Genomic DNA, 21,619 nt, shown 5'->3' with positions numbered 1-21,619 from the left:
GCAGATGATGATTCCTTCACTGCAACAGTAGATAACGAGGAGATGGATAACATCAGCATTACTACCCTGTGAAACTCCAACAGTTTCAATACTATAGGAATAGTATCTATTGCAATTATAAGTAAAAGAAAATAATAGCGCTGCAGAACTTCACAAAGTTAAGCTATAAGTGAATGAAACATGATTAACAATCACTCTCCAACAACCCATAAAGCTTTCCTGCCATGACAGCAAGTATAGCCAAATAAGACAAAATAAACTCTCATCATTCATGGTTGATTTACAAAAGTCTTCAAGTAAACTTGTTATAGAATAATAGTGAAAAGGAAATGGAGTGATATGAATTAAGAATGGCAGCATGAGACTGCACAGAATTGTCGATTAAGATGTAGATCCTACATAAGTTCTACAAATTGAGGAGAAACATAATATTAGATCAGTCACACTGCCCTGAAGTAATTCCTTGGTTCTACAATCAATGTAGCAACTGCAAGGATAAAGAACAGAAATTATATACAGTGACATCAAAAGGCACTAGCAGCTGCTCCTCAATGGGAGCACAGACTCTGGACAGCATCCATCAGCTCTGCCCCCACAAAAGCACAATTTCACTGTGAGGTCCATACGTGCCAAGTCAAACAGCAGAGAGGGACTTGTAAGAACGACTCAGTAACAAAATTTGTTTTGTCCATTCGTAAACCATCAAGGTGATGCACTCCAACAGAGCCATCATATCAGCAGATATAAACTAGATGAATATTATCATCATTTCAGAAAATGCAACTCTGCCATGAGAGTAAACAAATCAGTATTTCAAAACCCATAACACACAAAAGCTATGCATTTCATTTTCTGCCTTGGCAGACAAACCTATAAGCAGGACTTCCAATTACATGGGATGGTGTGGGGAAAAAAAAAAAAAGAAAAAACAAAAACATTATACACAATCTCTTTCAACACCCTCTGTGGAACTCTGTTCTCTTTATAATTCACAGCAATAACAATCTCTTCATTTCAGATGCACATACCACAGAAATGGAATGTCTGCCCCACCCTGGTCCACATAGCACACCAACTCATCTGAAGACTTTGGACTGTCTTGGCTGCTTCACCTCAGCTGATCCATCTCACCTCTCCCAATAATCTGTGCATCTGAGCAGCTCTGGACAGACATCACTTCCAAGCAAATGAACGTGCTTTCTCTTTTTCCAGTAAAAGGAAAAGTGTTTCTCTAGGCTCCACTGTCCCCTGTTCCAGCCTGGCTAATATTCTTTGGTGTAAGGACCAGTTATTCTGAGTGAGAAACTCAGTCTGGGAGGTTGAGAGGAGTACGCATTTTTAGTACATGTAGGCTCAACTCTTACAATCATTACTGGCCTTGACTACTAGTACATTTTCTGGAGGATCCACTTTTTGGCACGTCCTTTGTTTTTTCATGCTTCGAGTACTTTTACTGAAATACTTGCAGCCAATTGTGAAACATTTCCAAATAGTCCACTACAAATAATTCTGACTGTCATTCAACAAACCTTTATAGACATTGTTAGCCTCTTCAGAAAAGAGATTGACTGAGAACATGAAATCGATTCAAGTCCAAGCTGATCCTTGACTTTAACGCAAGATTAAAAGTTGTCCTGCAAGCATTTTGAACACCTTTGCACTTCTTTCAAGGTCTTTGTAGAACTGATCAACCTTGAAAATTCTTTAGCTGCTGTAGGTTAATGATATTACTGGAAAATTAACTAGTTGGTCAAATAGAAGGAAATATTATTCTACTGAAGCCATTAACCAAAAAGTTGTACACTATACAAGGTCCTTGTTCTGACTTCCTGTTCCTTGGCAGCAGCTAAAAAGTCCCATTGCCATGTCAGACATCTTCTTTAAGTAGCTGAAAAGAGCATCTTGTCTGATATACTACCGGTTTGCCAACAATAACCTTCTGCATTCAAGTCTTGGAGAAAGTTCAAGAATCCATGAGTTTTGCAAAATTAAGTGTAAAATCAGCCCTCCACACCTACTCTTCAAGAGTTATATAGAAGATAAGGCCATTTTGTACAATTAAGTCCGTGCATACACTCCACTTATCTTTTGCCTTCATCATATGATATCAATACTTTAAGACCTAACAAGTAGGTACCATTATATTCTAGTCTGTTCTCATTATATATATATAAGGTCGTGCACTCACAGACAGCAACACAAGTTACCACAATAAATTAGAAGCTAATCTGCAGGTCAGAAGGAATGGAATTCCTTTTTTCTTTCTCTCCACTGACTATAGAGACAGCTTATATGACTAGTTCAGATGCAGGTATACAGAGCTAGGAGAGATTAATCTTACTCAAGAGGCCTACAAGCTTTTTCTCTCTCTCTGTAGGATGGCCCAAGATATATCAGGAAACATATTTACATTTGGAAGCATCAATCCTGCAGAAATTGGTGAAAAATAATTTGAAACAGTGAGTTATTAGAGTTTCACACATCCTAAAGCAAGAACAATTGAAAATGGAGAAAGTAGACAGAATACTTATCAAAACAGAAGAAAAAAAACAAAACTTAAGACACATTTGAAAGGTCATAGTTCGTTAAGCATCACAAAATAAAACCTGAAAAAGCTTCACAGGCATCAGAGAGGTAAACTGTTTAAGATAAAGGACCATACTAGCAGTAAAATAAACATGAGTAAACTAGATTTACATTTGTTTTAGACAAATATTAGAAGAGTGATCACAAAAGCTCAGCTGGGGAACAACCAGCCTATAACTAGGCAAACAGCCCTGCCAAACCGAAGATGGACTACGACAGCCTTATGAAAGGGATTTATACAGTACAGCAGCTGTGATGCCAAGAGAGAAGGCAGCATGACTCAGGAGGTCTCTTCCATTCCTATACTCCTAATTTAAGTTTCTACTAAATAGCAGAGGTCACACTGCTCAAAGAACAAATAGCACTGGTGTTCACATAATTTAAGATACAACTTCAGATCTCACCACTACTTTCCCCCACCTCACCCACACCTCAACCTGCTCTGCCTTTATCTAACTTTAAGCCCCTACTATCACCAGAGAGACTAAGCAACCCTATTATTTTCTTCTAGTAAGTCACCTCTACCACAATACTGAAGAAAAAAAAAAAAAGACAGCTTCTAATCTCTCTTCTTTCTTTACCACAGAGAGGATACCAAAACAACTGTACAGCTGAAAAGAATTTCAGTTCACCCCAGCAGCACCCTTATTTAGGCACTACATGATATTGTATTTCAAAGATAAAGGATAACACAAATAAGTCACTCTGGTGAAACTCTCCCTTTAGAAAATCAAATCTATAGCTATACATTTGATATCATTAAAATAACTAGTTACAAGATAGAAAATTCACTCTATTATTATTTATAAGGCAGTTTAATCTCACCAGAAGAGCTTGCTTTCCTCACTCTAGCAGAGCTCTATAGGAAAATGACCTCCGGTGCTGGCTGTTAGGAACCAGGAAGGAACTGTCTGTAACGAGAAGGCAGCTTTCACCTGGGCCTTGCAGGAAGGCTCTCCTCCTCTTTGGGAGGAGAGACAAGTATCAGAATTAAGAAAGCAAAGTAGAAGCAGCTGTGGAGGTGGCACTGATACTCAGAAATATGGATCCCCAAAGAAATTTTCTAAGGAAGCTTGTATGAACTTGCTGAGAGCATATGTTACCTAAATAAAATAAAAAGCACATGAAACAGCTGCAGTGTCTGCACTGAGGTGTGAACTACCATAAGGGTGGAAATACAGAAAAGTTATACTGGAAAAAAAAAAAAAAGAATGAACACTCATATAGGTCCATTAAAAACACACACACCAAAACTCAGACGAATACCCCTTGCCGAACAGCAGGCAGGACCTTGAAGCACAACTAGCTCTCAAATACTATAGCGCTAGCTCCAAAGAGGAGTGCCGTGCCATTGCCACTTCGTCTCTGTTTGTTGCACTGCTTTACACTGCATTCAGGAGGGAAGAGGCAGGGACATGTAGCATGTGGGGCTGGATAAAGCCTGTATTTTACAGAGATGCATGTGCAAGAAATCTTCTGGCCAAGAAGAAAGAGGAGTGTGATAAGTCCAAAGAAATGTGGGTTGGAGCTGATGGGGTAAGGGAGAGTATTGTGTAGTGTGTGGTGTTATGGTGAGGGGGATGTGTTAATTCCATGGTGCTTCAAAAGGTGTTTGGGCTTGATTAAAGGAAAAAAAATAATAATTTATGCAATTTAGTGGGGGAAAAAAATATTATTTAAAGGAGTAGAAAGTGATTCAGGAGAGCTGTCACATCCTCTCACTTTCAGCTTCTGTTCTTTGGTGAACCCAGATTGCTTTCAATCACCAAAGCAACTTATTTATTTATTTATTTATTTATTTATTCCAGTTAAACTCTTGAGTGGAAAAAATGCAACCATTTGGTCCTTGTTGCACATGGAGCCTGAATTCAGTGCTCTTGCAAGAAGATGTTGAAGGACAATTTGCATGAGTTGCTAGTGCAAGGGGAACAGTATTTGCACAACTAACCTTTTGCCTTTCATATGATTAAGCACTAAAAGACTCATCGGGCAAATCAGTGAACCCAAGAAATTTACCAAAAGAGTAAAAAAAAAAAAAAAGTAGGAGGGAAAAAAATTGAGTGACTTTTTATAATTCCCCTTTGCAGCTTGAATCTAGTCCAGAACTCACTGAAGACAACACTGTCACCAAGGGAACCCCATTATGAAGAAAAAACGTAATCCCTTAAAAGGGAAAGGACAAGTAAAGCATCCCCCCAAAACATTGCTGACCACAGTGAGAAGGTACGTAATGACTACACAGTTGTTTTCTGAACGAATGATTTTTCCAAAAAATATGTTTTTTAAGGTGTTCTCAGATGCAAAAAGAAATCATTGCTGCTCTTAACCAAGTTTTCCCCTGCTAATTGCAATACAGCTGCTATTAGCCAATTCCCTAGGCCCCTCCAGCTTCCACAGTGATTTGAAACCCTGATAATGTTTTTCATTTTGTTTCTTCTGTAGACAGAGGCAAAAGCATTTCCTTTCCAACAGCATGACACAGGCTACAGACAGCCTGACGCCAAAGCTCTCTGCAAATCAATATATTTAATGCATTTGAAGTCAGTAAAATCTCCCAGGCTAGTCCAGGGTTGCCTGAGGAAAAAAGAAAGCCAAAATGCTAGAGAGCTGTATGGATATGGATTTAATATTCAATATTCTTACTTAAGGATCTCTTGATTTTAACAGAAACACATTTAAAAAACCTTGGGTTGTAATTTAGAGGGTTTGTTTGTTTTTTCCCTCATAATATTTTTGTGAGTATGAAGAAGAAAATGAAAGAAGTGAGTGGTATAAGGTATGTTCAAGTCCAGGTTGGCAGGAGGTGTATTTACAAGCATAAGGATGAAGGAGGGAATAAATCCCAAAGATTATGGGGACACAAAAATATTCCCAAACCTATCACACCACTTCACTTTCTCCCTCGTTTATTTTGCTCTAGTCACTCTGGCCTTTTTACAGGCTTTCGTCATTTACTTAAGATACCCCTTTTTTTCATTAACCTTCATTCTTTATCACTGCAAAGCCTCTTTCTTACCCATCCATGAAGTTTTACTGCCTCTTAAACACACAAGCCAGAGGCAATCACTGAAGTGAGGCAGCCAGTCTTTCCCCTAGCAAACCCACCAGAAATGTTCTCCTTCCATTCAGCCTCAAAAAATCCCCAGGGATTTCCATTCACTCCACCTTCTTCCTCCCTCCTCCCACTATCCCGTACGGTATATCCAGGGGGAAAAAAAGGAATAAGCCTCACTGAAATAGCTGCCATACTTTTCAATCTTACTTTGTATCCATCAACAAACATGATTATGTACTAGGCCAGCCTGTAAAACTCTATTAAACCACAGTGCAATTTCTACCTTGCTGCCAATCTTTAAAAGCTGCTAAATAATGGTACCCCAAGTTCACTATTTGGCTTGTAAAATATTTTTATTTGTAAGTATTTTTATTGCTTACAAGTGGAAAAGCAACATAATAAATTTCAGCTCTGTGTACAACTTTGGGCTGCCAGAAACAGTGAATAAAATAACATTTCCACCTTAACACACTATTAACCGTGATACTCAAACCCACATTGCTTTGAGTGCAAATATTAATTATTTCTTGCTAATATTTCAGCAAGACTGAATGCAATTATTTCATCAAAGTAGATGCAGTAGGAGGTAAGCAAGGAGAGGTAGCTGCTCCTGGTTTGTGGGAAATAAGAAATTGAGTCTTTCTCTCAGTCGTTTTTTCTTGTATGGATTAGGAGGTTAGAAAGAGAAATGTTGCCTTTCTTTTACATCACATAGTCTGGTTATGAAGTTCCAGAACACTTGTGCTGCTTTCCTGAATACTCTTAAGTCCTGGTTGTCCCAATAAAATTTTAAAAGTCTTTTCGACACTTTTCGACAAGTTATAATATTTTTATAGGGTTTTTATTGAAATCTGGAAAGTGAAGATCAGGGCATATCACACAATCATTACATCATTTATTTCTCTCTCCGAGTGCATACCATTCTGAGCAAACCTTCATCCTGGTGCATTACAGTGCTACCAGAGGGTGAGGTCCCTGCCACTAATGCCAGGACAGCCTGACTCCAACAGCTCTGGGGAATGGCACTGTATTTGTAGCAAATGGGAGCAGGTGAATTACATTGTCTGGATTCAGCACAGCAGAACAGGAAAGAATTAAAGGAACAGCTTCAGTGTCTCTCTATTTTGAGCAATGTTGCCTTGTCTGAAATGTCAGAAACCAGCTGTGGGCACTGCGTCCTGGGATCGGGTCTGCCTGATGCCTTGTCAGAGGCTTTGGGCAGCGGCCCAGCTCCCTGCATGGCTCTGCTTTCCAAGTCAAACTGCAGATTCACTGCCTCAGCCAGAAGCTTTACAAGACTCCTATCAAAGTTCCTAAAGAACCCAGTAATCAAAAAAGTGGTAATCATGTCTCAGAAAAAAATTTCTTCATGCAGATCCTAAGGCCTCTCATGGCTTGAGGTTCTTATGATGGAAAAGTTAAGCCTGGAAGCAAGTAGGCAACAAAAATCCACAGCACTAAATATTCTCTGCATATCCTTCTCTTCAAACCAATTCTTATTTTCTAACCACTTGCCCCCGCTATTCAGCAATGCAAAATGGAATATATATGCATTTTAGAAAGCAAGGACAATTTCCCTTGTGGATATTCTTTCTTGTGAAAACAGAAAACAGTTTTAGCCCATGCTTTCTAAAGAAATAGGTGTAACATTGCATAAGAGCTGCACGCTGAAAAGGCAAAAAGATGTACTATGATATATATATATATATATACATATAAAGACTATCTCATCAGGACTCCACACTGGGCAGCAAAGTTTCTGTTTTGAACTTGCATTCCCAGGGATTTAATTTTTGTATCAACAGGTCTCAAACTTTGCATGTGGTTTCCAAGTCCATGAAAATGTCTATTCACTCTCTTAAATTTAGATATGCTATATGTAACACTGTAGCATCTAGACAGTCCAACCAACACTGAGTCAGGCATATGAAAGAAAAATAATACTCTGCCTACAAACATGTACTCTTTCATATGCCTGTAATGTAGGTAAAAAATCCACTATGGTCTATCAGCATGTGGACAAGGGGCCAGTTTCCTCTCTGCTGTATATTGGAATGGTTCAGCAAGCTGACTTCAAATAACCTGTGTCATTTCATCCCAGCAAAGAGTTTGCCCCGAGGGTTTTGCTAACACTTTTGATCATAAACACCAAAGGGCAGTAATCATCAAGTTCAAATGAATTAGCACACTAGGTTTCTATGGCTCAGAAAAAGTAAAAGCTATTCAGTCTTCTGTGAAAAGAAGACATTTGATAAATGAAAAACAAGCAAACAAACAAAACAAAACCTGAGTGTTGTCAAAATAGATGTGTATATGACAGTTCCCAATTACAAATTATTTGCTCCTAAGCATATATGGCTAAATATTACAGGTGGAAGGACATCACAATGCTCTTTTGGAAGCTTCTTATGGGGAAGACAAATGCTGCACTCTTTAAACTCTGGCTCACACAAGGAAGCCCACTGAAATCACTAGGACCGCGCATTTCACTGTGAGGTGGCCTACACCTGCAGTTCCCAGTGCAGGGGAACACAGCTAAGCCATCCTAAAGGGCAGCTGATGCTGCACTTTTTTTTTTTTTTTTGTACCCGTGGCAAAGAAATATGAGTTACACTCAGAGAATTTCAACACACAAGAGATGAATAAAAGGGTACAACATAATAGTGCTGTAGACCTGGATTAGTTTCACATTTATTTTTCTGAAGGAGTGGTAATGACCAACCATTACTTAGGTTAGTCAGATCTGAGGAAAGCTCTTAGGAATTTTTGAGGGACCTCTGATCCAAATGAGGACTGCAATGGCAGGGAAAATGCCAGGCTGCCAATTAAAGATCTGGAGATGGAGTAGAGTAACAGGAACTTCTTATTTGGACTGCTAGATTTTAAACTAGCTATTATCACTCAAGGAAGGAAAACATAAAACTTCATTGTGAACAAGTTCCCTCCCTAAAACAAACACACATTGCTCTAAATGCAGCAATATCATCCCCAAACAATAATATTAAGAAAGGCAGTACTGGAGTTATGACTTTTTATGACTTTCCAGAAAACCATGTTCTTGCTGGTTACATATCTTAAAACACTGTGGCAAGAAAGAAGGAAGAAAAAAAAAAAAAGGAGCAATGGCTGAAAAACACTAGAACACTAGGGTAATGAAAACCTTGCCCAAAAGACAGAGACGAACTGCAAAAAGACAAAATAGATGTCCTTTTCCCCATGAACATTTCTCAAGAAAACTATCTTTTATTCTTTTATTTCTGCTACAATTCTGTGAAGATCTTCTCAGAAGTTTCTGTTGTAATTGTTGCAGAGTATTAAAAGAAAATGGCCCCAGTATTTTCAGTGAGACAATGAATAAGAAGGAATGCAGTAATATTGTCCAGTGATATGGAGAATGTAAATTACAATGCCTTCAACAGAGCATAATCAAACTGTATTGAACACAGCTGCAAACTGTCATTGAGTGTATCTATAAGCCATACGAAGGTTAAAATAATGAAGACAAGGCAACTTATTTTTTCCACCCAGGCTAACAGTACTAGGTTAAGTTAACACGGGAGTGAATTCAAACTCCCAACTGGAAATAAAACCCAAGCTATTTCATCCTGCATTAGTCTGGAAAAGAACAGCAACTCGTGAAATGACTCTAAGAGGAGAATTTTAGTACCATATGTGGGTAGGAGAAGAAGTCTTATTTCTTTAAGTGGGTTCTTGGTCAAGAGGAAATTTGGACCACATACAAATTTACATATCTGAATATGATAATTGTCAGCAAGAAACTTTCATTCAATGGATGCTGAAGCTTATTTCTCACTACTTCTTACTCTGTGAAGTCCCACAAACATCTCCACCTCAGCAGCACGGATCTCATCTCACATTCAGGAACACCTGTGATCCTGAAACAACACCTAAGCCCCAAAGTCTTAGATCTGCTCAGCATGCACTTAACAGGCACAGTCAGACTTGCACTCCTTGGAAAACACGCTTGTTTTCTAGAGTCCAACCAGAAGAGGCACTATCCTGTATTATACAAATGTTCAGCTCACATTCATGGTGTGAGGGATCTCATTTCCAGGCTCTCCTCAGCCTGAGTTGTCATGTACACCCTCTTCCCAGCAGAACTACAAGCTAGACTGGAAAATGGGAGTGGAAAATGGTCCATCAGTCCCACTGCAGTCATGCCAGCGTGAAGTAAGGTGCACATTTCACACAGTTGGCTGAAACCCTTATGAGAGGATAGCACAGCCCTGGGCAACTTAGCGAGGAAGAGAAGCCCTGGGCTTTAGGGGTATTGATGCCTGCAGCATGTCAAATGGGGCTTGCAACAGGCTTCAGGGCAGGTTCCCTAACTCAGACTTGTTGACATCAAGATCTGTCCTGTGAAGTCTCACTCTGCCCCCCTGAACTCTGCATCCTCATCAGCCTGCCTTCAACAGGAGAGGTGTCCATAGCCCAAAGATTAGAGTACCCTTCTTAGGGGGGTCTGTATTTGACCCTCTCCAGGCTGAGGCCAGCATACAGGTATGTGATCACCTTCCTGAGCAAGGGCATGAGCAATGAGCTCCCGCATAACCAGGAGGCAGCAATGACAACAGCCAAACTTAATGAGGCCTTTACAAAAACCCTGCTGGGGGAACCTACCTCCGGAGAAGGGTCCAGACTCTGCAGCTTGTAGGCACTGGGCTGTGCTCAGCCTTTGCTAGGGGCTATTTCAAGGCAGGTTCTGCTGTGTTTGCAGGTTTCCACCCAATCCTGGCATGCACTTCACAGGCAGATTGTGTGTCCCAGCCCAACGTCTTTATTGAGCCTTCCTGGGACTGGCTGCTGAAGACACCTGTTTCAGCCCTAAATATGACAGCAGAGAAGCACAGAGACTACATCCTTCTCTTTGTTCTTACGCATAAAGCATTTCTGGCCCAACACTGTAAATATTTCACAATTCTCCCACCAACTGCAATGGGAAGTGTATTGCATCTGCTATATTTTGATTTAATTCCGCTCTGTACCTTGCAGCTGAGGACAGAAATGTTCTCCTTGTGATAAATTTCCTTAGCATAAGATTACAGACACTAACAACAATGAAGAAAAGAACAAATGTTAGAAAAAAAAAAGGAGTGCATTACTTAGACAAAATAATGGAAACCATAAATCACTGCACTGACAGGATTAAATGTGAAACCTTTAATTATACATTTAATCATTTACCAACTTGTTATTTTCCCTGTAGTAATGCTCATGAAGCTTCAATAAGATCTGAGTTTGAGGACGATTGTATTATATACATGGATTGCAAAAGCAATACACATAGAAATGGTTTTAAGAATAAAATTAATACTAACTTCAATCTTCAATTATGTTGACACCTTTACTGAGCATCTTTATTGTTCGCAGTCATACTGGCCCTCACTTAATGACGTGACAATGTCATTGCATGTCAACCCATCTCCACTGTACAGATATTATATAAAATGAAGTAGAACTAAGGGAAAATTAGTGGTGATTCAGGAACTACATTACCATATTAAAACCAGAGAGTGTAATTGCATTGCTGAAGAAAACTGTGTTATTTATGAAGTATGGACAAACCTGTGCCCACAGGCTATATTTGCTCTACTGCCTTTCCACAAGGAGGCAAGAAACAGCTGCTAGAACAGAAAAATGACTCCCCAGTCCCTGAGCACCTTTTCCTATGAATCCCAGTGTCCAACAGCAGAGAGCAGGGCTAGCTTTGCTGTTGCCATGGGGTTCAGAGTAGGCAAAGAAATAACACAATTTCTGAAAAAATTCTGTGCACCAGCATAATCTTTCAGCACTTTCAGAACAATATTTACTGAAAACGATCTCCCCCCCTCTAACCCCCCCCCCCCCCCCAAAAAAAAAAAAAAACAAAAGCAAATTACCTTTCTTCTAACTGGAGACTAAGGCAAAATCCAGACAGACTTCATATTTACACAGACCCCCTCAAAGAACACACAGCGTGAAAAAGCAGACTTTCTTCAAAGTCGAAACATTGCTTGTATGCTAACAAAAACAGCCTAATATTATACTAAACACATCATCTAGTAGCAATTGTAAAGGCACTATTATACGGCTGGATATTGTATTGCATATCAGAGAGCTGTTGGCAGGAAAATATCTGTCCTCTGGAGCACCCTTTGTTTTGTTCTATCGTGTTGCAGGCTCTGGCAAATTGCCTTAAGATTCCTAGCTGGGGTGGGCTGTCACACAGCTAAAATAATTCATCAGCTTTACCTTTTCTTAAAAAAACAATGTTGACCGGACTTGTGTTACAGGGAAGATGGGTTCGTTATACTCATTCAGCTTAGGCTTTTTGCCCAGCACAGAACACAGAGGCAGACAGGGAGCTTGCCAATGTTTAGGGTGAAAAGATGAGCAATACCAAATACAGTGGAAATGCACACTTAGAGTGACTTTTAGCCATCCTGATGGAGGAGTGAAACATTTTTATTATGTATTTTATAGAGACACAAACTACTAGACAGATTACTCTGAGATAATCTTCAGGTTTGGGTTGAATTTTCTGATTTTATGTTTGGAATTGAATCTGCCATGTTGTATGTTTATAAACTGGAAAGTTGAATCTTCTTGTTGGACAAGTTAATTTTCCCTCAAGTCTGGTAGGGTGCTTATCTGCACATGGGACTCTTTTCGAATCTTTGGCCAAAGGGGTATTCCATACCATCTGACGTCAATGGGGTGGCTTGCTGTCGGGGATAATCTGGAGGAAGTGTTCCACATCACTGCTAATGTCTGCTAAACCTCTCTACACAACATTTTGGAGTAGGCAACCCAGAAAGAAAAAGGGATCATATAATTAGGTTTTGGCTATCACATAAATCACATTCTCAACTAGGTGATTTTTCCATTGCACTTCATAAGCAAGAAAAAATTGCCTGGGGAAGACAGGGAACACATGCTCAGATCTGTAGGACTCTAAGTACACCACACACTGGTAAAAATAATTTTTTTTTCTCTATTGGATCTTTTTTTGAATCATGACGTGTTTGGATAGATTCAGTAATATTTCTGTATCACCCATCCAATATGAAAAGGGCCTTATAAGAAGCTCAACATAAGCCAGCAATGTGTGCTTGCAGCCCATAAAGCTAACCATATCCTGGGCTGCATCAAAAAAAGCATGGCCAGCAGGGTGAGAGAGGTGATTCTCCCCCTCTGCTCTGCTCTTGTGAGACCCCACCTGGAGCCCTGTGTTCAGCTCTGAGGTCCCCAGGACAGGAAGGACATGGATGTATTAGAATGAGTCCAGAGGAGGGCCACAAAGATGATGAAGGGGCTGGAGCACCTCTCCTATGAAGACAGGCTGAGGGAGTTGGGGTTGTTCAGCCTGGAGAAGAGAAGGCTCCGGGGAGACCTTACAGCGACCATCCCGTGCCTAAAGGGGGCCTACAGGAAAGCTGGGGAGGGACTCTGTGTCAGGGAGTGTAGGGATAGGACCAGGAGCAGTGGCTTTAAACTAAGAGAGGTTTAGATTAAAGAGGAAAGTCTTCATGTAGAGGGTGGTGAGGCACTGCCACAGGCTTCCCAGAGAAGCTGTGGATACCCCATCCCTGGAGGTGCTCAAGGCCAGGCTGGATGGGGCTTTGGGCAACCTGATCTGGTGGGAGGTGTCCCTGCCCATGGCAGGGGGTTGGAACTAGGCGATCTTTAAGGTCCCTTCCAACGCAAATCATTCTATGATTAACAGCACCACATAACAAAACCAAACCAAAAACATACAAACAAACAAAAGACAAAAACTGTATTAAATCCATGTTCTAGGCTTAAACTGAAAATGTAGGAGGTGTCTGTCTTTATACTTCTACACACATGTGAGACAACACGTTTTCTCCTGGAAATGGGGGAAAATTTTATAATCTTTTTCTCAAAAAATAATGGAGAGGAAATTCCTGAGGCAACTCTTAAAGCAGGTTCACTTGTGTATCTAATGCAAAACTGAGACGCAGGTACATTTACTCACCCTGCCAGCAAGATGATCTGTAGGTCTTCAGAGTTGTTCTTTCTTTCCTTTCTCTAGTCCACTTACGCATCAGGTGCCTTAGACATAAGGGACAGCCAAGTGAATTTACGTTTCTTGCTCTGGGTTTGAGATGGTTTCCTGTGGCAGAGAGGATACAGAGACCAGATATGGTGTCTAAAGACTTTCAAACAATTGTTTCCAATCATTAGCGTAATTCAAGTAGTTCCTACATCCTGCTTTCAACAGTAGCCAATACTGAGGAGTAAAAACCCCAACAGACAGTTTCTGAGTAAGCTGTCCACAGGAATCATTGCTTAAGAAGTGCTAGAATCTTTTATGCTGCCCTATTTAGTTGTGGAGAGAGAATACATGTGAAGAGAATTTCCAAAATTTTCCTCAATAGTTTCTTATAGCAATAAGTTCTACTAGGTAATTGTGCACATTTCAAATATGCTTTTCTTTCATCTCTGTTAAATGCATGTATTCTTAAAATTTCTATCCCACCGTTCATGTACTACAGCAACGGTCATGATCTTTTCTGAAATATCCATTCAGTCCCCCTATTCATGGCATGTTCTCTTTCCTGTGCCTTCTTCTCTACTTTCTTTTCACTCCATAATGTCTTCCTCAAAGATTATTCATTTCTGTGTGTGTGTTTTTGAACACCTACAGACTCTTCCTCATGCGGGATGAGTTGATCAGACCTCAGTTTCCCTCTTTTCCACTGTGTACCACTAGGTGAGTTATGGGAGACCAGTTAAATATTATAATCATCTATGGCACTTTTCTGCTTCTTTTTTCGGCTACAGAAAACTGGTGCATCTGGTAGAAAATTAGAGGAGGAGATGTTGAAACATGCAGAAGAATCACTTCCTTTATGACCACTGTGCTGCTTGGTTTAAGTGAAGAAAAGCAAGCATGCAACCACGCCAAATATATTGTAGTTAATAACATTATTAAAAACAGAAATAAGAAAACGTCTAGCTTTGAGAATTTCAGAGCTCCCCTGAATAATTTTTCCAAATTGTCAGCTGAATAGCCAAGAGACTAGAATAGTTCAGAAGAAAAGAAACCATTCAAGAATGGGTAATTATTTTCATTGCCTCACAAAGCCTAAAAAGAAAAAGGACTTACTCTCACTAGGGGTAACTTTAGAGGTAAAATTGCAAAAATCTCTTCAGAGATTTTTCTATTAAAGGTCATGGGTATCAAAATCTATAGTTCCACTTTAGATCCATTATAAAGCTACTATAAATAAAGTCTGCTATATGGCACCTTGTCATTGATTCCCACTTCAGTGTACTCAGTACTGCAGACACAGGAAATTCTTAAAATAAACAACAGTATTCTCTACTTACTGCACTTAAAGGGAGTCAGGAATTCTGTACTTTTATTTTGAGATATTCATTGCAATTGCTCATTGAGCAAATTATTTTATTACTGTTTAGATGAACACAACTACTATATCAAAATATAGTGTAACTATGACAAAAGCAATTCACAGTTTACCTCACTGTTTACCACAAAGCAAATTAACTCATTTTACGAAATTATTTCTTAATACTAAAGAGATGAAAATTTCCAAGCAGAAGTGCTAACATTTATTGTCCTTAGAACTAATCCGATATATTCTATGACAATTTTAAATATATCAATATACTTTTCTTGAATAAAACAGATCATACAACTGGAAAATATAGTACATAATCTACTGAAGCTATTAGAGAACTCCTGGTGATTTTTCAGAAGTTCTGGCTAAGAAGGAAAATTTCCAGAAAAAGTCAAAATACTTGAAAACTTCTAAACAAACACTTTTAAAATAATTTGTAGCAAACTTACTCATATACAAATGAAAACTCATTAAAAAAATGCAGGAATACATATTTTTATATCTTTCAGAAAATATTACTGAAAGAGATTTTGGGAACTGAAGATGGGAAGGGTGAGAAGTAAGAGGAATAATCTCGAAAATCAAAACACATCATTTGTATTGATTTTTTTGACAGCTCAAACGGAATGGTGTCTCTTGAAAACCAAGAGAGCAAATGGGCACAGAAAAGTAAGCTGCTTGCTGAGGATAACACACATGGATCACCAAATGCAGAAGATCAGCATGGACAGGCAGATTCCAAAGAGGCAGGGAGGGTTACTTGGGAACATCATTGCTCTGGCCAGCTTGGGTGGAATCAGGTAAGCTGGACCTCGGCTGAACTTGAAACAGGTGAGAGACTTGGGCAACAACCAAACAAGATTCTAGGGGAACATTGGCAGCAAAAGGAAGACTGACAAATAGGTTTCTGGGAGAGGCTGATGAATCTCCTTCCTTGGAGATATTCAAAATTCAAATGAACGAGGCCCTGACCAACCTTATCTAACTTTGTCTTGCTTGAGCTAGGATGTTGTTGATGGCCTCCAAAGATCCATTGTATCCAACATGATTCTGAGATTCTGTGAAATATTTTATTTACCTGCAGTTTTCTTCTCTCTGAATAAAAGAAGGGTGAAGGTTAAAAGAAATTGTGAAAATCAGAAAAAATAACTAAAGTAAGAATTTATCTCATATTTAATAGTTTTCTGGAAAAAAAGAGATGCTGAATTTTTTAATAGAAAATAGTGTGAGTGGGGTGAAACCATCAGACCAGCACTAATTGCATTTTTTTAATCTTTTGTTCTCCACTATCTATATGAAACTGTTCACCTTGTTCTGTTTTTGGCTTTGTTCTTTTTTTTTCTTCTTTATTTTCTTTTTTTTTTTCCCTTTTGTTGAGTTAATGCAGACTGATAAAACAAGATTAACTGATGGCCTAGTTCTCATTGGATACTTGACTGATATAAGTAAGCTCCAAGACTAAGTATGTTAGCGAGAATAGATTAGCACAGTTTGGTAGGCAGCTTTCTCTGTGCCACATATCAGCAGTTCACAATCAACACTATAATACATGAGAATAGATGGGACATGAATAAGTTGAGTCCAGACTTCACAAAAGTACTTGAAAGGAGTGAGCTGCAGAGTGCTTATAGGGGCCTTTAATTTCTCCTGATGTTCTCCTGGGCAGAAAGCTTTCTCTGTGTCATGGGATGGCACTGGTGTATGGGCCCTATCATTTTTTTCCAGGTGCATGCTCCATCTGTTTCTCCCTCTTTGCCTCTACATGTTTACCTAAGAAAAGGTAAGAATTTAGCTCCATACACTATTCAAGCCTGAGTAAGCAGCTTAATTATTCAGACAAAATACCATTGATTTAGAAGTGTCTGAAGAAATGAAATTCAGGCTTGCTGACCTCATTGGGAAGGACAGCCAACCTTCTTAAGGAATTTCCAATTGTGTTACTTACATTGTTTGTTCTTCTTTTACTTTAGAGCCATTTGATACAATACAGCACAACTTCTGGCACTGCACACACAGAGCTTCCTTTGAAATCACAGGACTTTGCTTAAGATCTGCTTCCTCTGATTTCAAAAACAACTTATGTGCACCCGAGGACAATATATGAATCACAAAAGCTGATAGAATTGATACAACAAGAAAATGGCATGCTCAATTAAGCATCCACTAAAATGAATAGGGCCATAGATGTCTATGAATGTGCTACCCTTAAATGTGAAGTAAATCACACCCTTCAATATTGTCTTCTTTTTACACCACAACATCAGGTTTTTCTAACATCACTCTACAGAGTCATTTTGAAACAAAATATGTCTTTTTTTCTTCAGTCTTTCGAAGTTTAAGTATTTAGACAATGGACAATCATCTTCCCCAGCATTCACTTCTATCATAGCAGATATGCTACAAAATAGAAACACTTTATACTACATTTATTAAACGTAGAAGGCAATTTCCCAGAATATAAATGAACATTATTACATATTTTGCTAGTCTTATAATAGTTGAACACCAATGAGTTGTGGATACAACAAATATCCAAAACCGGCTACTGAAAAAAAACTAAAATTAAGTTCTTAACAGATAATATCTAATGCTATACACTCCTACTCTTTATGTTACAAACAGTATGTAATTTATATTTATGCAGAAGAAACCAGTACTTAAAACTCTTACATTTATCAAAAAAATAAAATAAAAAATTACAGAAAGCAGTGCCTTCCCATAAGAGATTTACAATTGATTAAATAGGATGGCTTGTCCTAAAACACTTACATGATTGCATGCAAAGAAAACAGATGGTCTGTGTTACAGTAATTTGATTTCTTCCAGTAAACATTACCCATGATATAGAAAATGCTTATGTTGATCTCTTCCAGAATGATGTGTGCACTTTGCATCTCTTTTTAAATGAAGCCTGTAATTCTGTTCAAGAAACAGCACAGTAGCTCTGGTTTTCCAACAAATCAAATAAAATCAGGTAGTCTAATGCATCATTCTTCACTTAAGAGCCTGACAACAGAGATTCATTTTAACTTTTCACTCTCCCCAAAGTGCTTAGCATAATACTATGATCCTTTCTCATTTGCTTCTTTTGTAATGCTTCTTCATACTCAAAAAAGAGCATCACTTTTACCTTCACCTTAGTTTAAGAGAAGTGTCATGAACCTAAATACAGTATCTATTCTCTTCTGATTTCATCCAGCATTCTTCTTCTTATACAGCTACAGGTATATAAGAAAGGAAAACATCTTACTGGCATGTCTCCACCTACCCACATCAAATTTTGTTCTATTGTTTGAGTCAAACCAAGAGCACTGTTCAGGAAACTTCATTTCTCATATTTCCCTGAACTGATTCTTCTCAAGCTTTATGTTCCCAAACACTGGATGCAATGTGATCTGCCCTTGTAAGGCAGACAGCCCTCACAATGTCATCCAAAACATTCAAGTCCTTGGGATCAAATCGTGGATGAGAACTCTGTTGTTTGTTCCCACAGAGTGAGAGTCTATGCCGATAAAGGTTTGATGTTGCCTCTTACTGATCTTTTGCACAGGGGTGAGTACAGGCCTTCTCAAGCCTCAAATTTAACCCCTAAGAGTGCACCCCTAAATCTGGACGTAATTTTTTGAGGGGCTTCACACCAGGGTATGTTCCACCATCTGCAAGTAATAACATTCCTGCTGGGTTTTAACCCTATTTGTCATTATCTTGTCCTGTTTGATTACTGTCATTTCACCTGACTGGCCTGGACTTACCCCAGCCATATGAAGCAAGGGCACAATCCTATTAAATGCCTGCTGGGAATACCTTAAGCTGCTACTCTTGTCGGTGGGAATTAAGAGTTCTCAGCACATTGTAACAGGTACTCAGACCCTTGAGAAATTGGACTCTTAATTAGATATTCCCTCATGACATTGTGTGATTATTTAACGTTCTGACAAGACACCTCAGCAATCTCACTGGCCCTGAATTAACTGTCCAAGAAGAGCTCTTTGCCAACTGCAATTCTGTAAAACCTTTGTCATGCTTGGCCATGGAAGCAAATTGCATTTCATGGAGCATATGAAATGATTTACCCAGTGAATTGGCTGAATTATATATAGCATGAACTACTGGCCAGGCTTGAGATGTCCAGTTTTAAATAGCTGTTCTTTCTTTGTCCCTTGCCTAATCCCTTGTGTGTGCTGTCCCCACAGCTCTACCATGCACACTTCTGATTGTCCCACTTGCTGAAAGGGCTCAGCAGTAGCAGCAGTCCTTGTGGCAACGTGGGATGATTCATCCCACAGCCCACATGAGTCAGATTCATACTGCCAGAGCAGTCTTTTATTATAAATTTCCCTTTCTTCTGTCTGGCTCATCTGTTTTATAATATTTGTTACTTAAACATAAATTTCCAGTTCAAACCTATCCATCCAGGGGCTGCTGATGTTTTTTTAATCTGTACTGAAAAGTTTAACAAAGCCCCAACAGAATAAAAAAAAATCTTGCCTTGCAGCTGATGTCATGTTATCAAACACATTAATAAAAGCTACAATAAGCATGAAAAACAAAGTAAATATCCAAAACAGTGCTGAACAAGATAGTATCACATAACAAATGCAAGTCTAGTCATTTTTTACCATTCCCTATGCATAACACATTTAGGCACAGTCACCTTAGGGGAAAGGGCATTATATCGAAGGTTTTCTATAGGATTTTAGCAACAATGCCATTCTGATTACTAACCCTGGCTCAAGTGTGCAAAATTGTGGTGTTTAGCAATCAGTATTCATTTCCCCTCCACTTTGTAGAAATGGAAGCTAGGGAAGGAGTATTTGGACCACCTACCCTAGCTCCTATGACACCCAAATACCTACCCAACACCCAGGACTGCAGTCAGATTGAGTGTATCCAATTCACCGACATGGAGTCTCTCACAGCCACCTCCCTGCTCTTCTACCCAGCCAAGATTTTAGACTTCCACCCAGCAGCTTTACCTGCTGACCTCTTCAGACTTTTTTCATTCTTTTGTTAACAACATTTCCATCGACTACTTTTTTTTTTTTTTTTCCAGGAGTTTTCAATACAACCCTAAATTGTGTCTCACAAGCATCATCAAATCCACTTCCACAATGAGGAATCTAACTTCAGATAAATCATTCTACCAACTCATTTCAACTACAACAAAAAGAGTTCCTTGAGTGGTTTATGCATTCTGGCAAGCATCTTCTTTGCCAGGAGTGGATTAAATAACACTACCTCTATTATTCTAATAGTGTGCGAGATCATATAAAATATTTATATCGTGAACTGCAGGCAAAATGCCTATTCTGAATTATGCTCCGGAAGCTCAGCAAGATCTTATATTGATAGAAAAATACTTCAGTTTAAATAATTGGGCAATTTTAGTTATTCCTTATTCTATGAATCTCATGTCATTTTGCTGTTTCCCTCTTGGGAACGTGATCTGTTTTAGTAAGTACTATTTTCCATGTTCAAGGGTTTCCTGTGTACTAGTACAAACATCTCACCCTCTTCACTGAATCACAGGGCCAGCATAAAAATAACTATAAAAAAAAAAAAGCAAAGCAAAAAAACAAATGCTGTCAGTGCAGATCAATGTTCTGCCTGAGCTTCTTCACTGCATTATACAGGACATTAGAGATTTTTAAGTACATAACTACAAAGAAATTTGCTTAAGGCTCAATTTTCAGCTGACTTCCAAATTTGCAAACAAAGAATTTGCATGTGCCGTTATACGCAGAGACTGTATGCACAAAATCCCATCAATGTGGTACCAAATTGCTTGTGCAAGAATAACATTTATACAAACTGAATATCCTTTCTCCAAAGTCATATTCTTGATTTTATTCAGGTTGCTCCAACTCACGATATGGCATGAGTGCTTCAAGATCACAAGCCCATTCTCACAGAAGTCACTTGTTTCAGCAGGCTCAAGTTCTAACTTAAAGGATATTTTTCTTAAAATGTGGCAAACACTGTGCCTTCCCCACACTGCACAATTTCACAGTGCAAGATGCTTGGCATTAGATTTAGCAACCAGCTAAGTGCACTGTGTGCTTACTTATACTTTTTTGTGCAGCCCCAGGAGAACATGGCATAAGGAAGAAGGCCACGAGCCCGTGCAGAATTTCACCTGGGTAGCACATTTTCAGCCAGTCTGAAGCCAGTAAGGACAGCTCACTGAATCCACACCAACTCTGACATTCATTTTGCCAAACCCTTTCCTGAGGAAAGCTGAGGAATGGGGGCATCACCAGCAAAGAGAGGAATGAAGAAATGGGAAGAGAGAAAGCAAAGTAGTACAAATCATAGAGTGCAACATGCCTGCCTCTCTACTGGCAGAAGGCATCAGAAGCAACTGCAGATCCCACACAGCCTTTCACACTATATGGGCAGGGAACCTCTGTAAAGGTGGATGCCTCAAGTCAACAGCTGAAGTCAGCTGTCACACAGATGTTCAAGTTAATTGCATTTCAGTGGCCATGACCAGCATTCTCTGCAGACTGTCCCACTTGGTTCTGTCTACACATAGATTCAAAGACTACTCTGGGACACCTTAGCTCAGCTCAGATCCCATTTCTCACAG

At 39.2% G+C, this 21,619-nt stretch overlaps 1 protein-coding gene across 18 annotated transcripts in view; it reads right to left on the bottom strand.

The window, feature by feature from the left end:
* The window catches only part of LOC106045020 (poly(rC)-binding protein 3-like), a 514,073-nt gene that overhangs the window by 396,710 nt on the left and 95,744 nt on the right, over positions 1-21,619 (bottom strand). For 15 of the 18 annotated variants that reach the window (XM_066992634.1, XM_066992642.1, XM_066992633.1 and 12 more), the window contains exon 2: positions 13,641-13,778. The gene's annotated coding sequence lies outside the window, so the exon portion shown is untranslated. Of the gene's footprint in view, positions 1-3,411; positions 3,431-11,541; positions 11,748-13,640; positions 13,779-16,006; positions 16,126-21,619 lie in introns of those variants that run through there. The other 3 variants (XM_066992636.1, XM_066992639.1, XM_066992640.1) reach the window with 3 other exon arrangements.

The sequence above is a fragment of the Anser cygnoides genome, chromosome 2 (assembly GCF_040182565.1).
Source record: "Anser cygnoides isolate HZ-2024a breed goose chromosome 2, Taihu_goose_T2T_genome, whole genome shotgun sequence".
Lineage (NCBI taxonomy): Eukaryota > Metazoa > Chordata > Aves > Anseriformes > Anatidae > Anser > Anser cygnoides.
The sequence above is the reverse complement of the archived record's forward strand: the minus strand, read 5'-3'. Positions and strand labels throughout refer to the sequence as shown.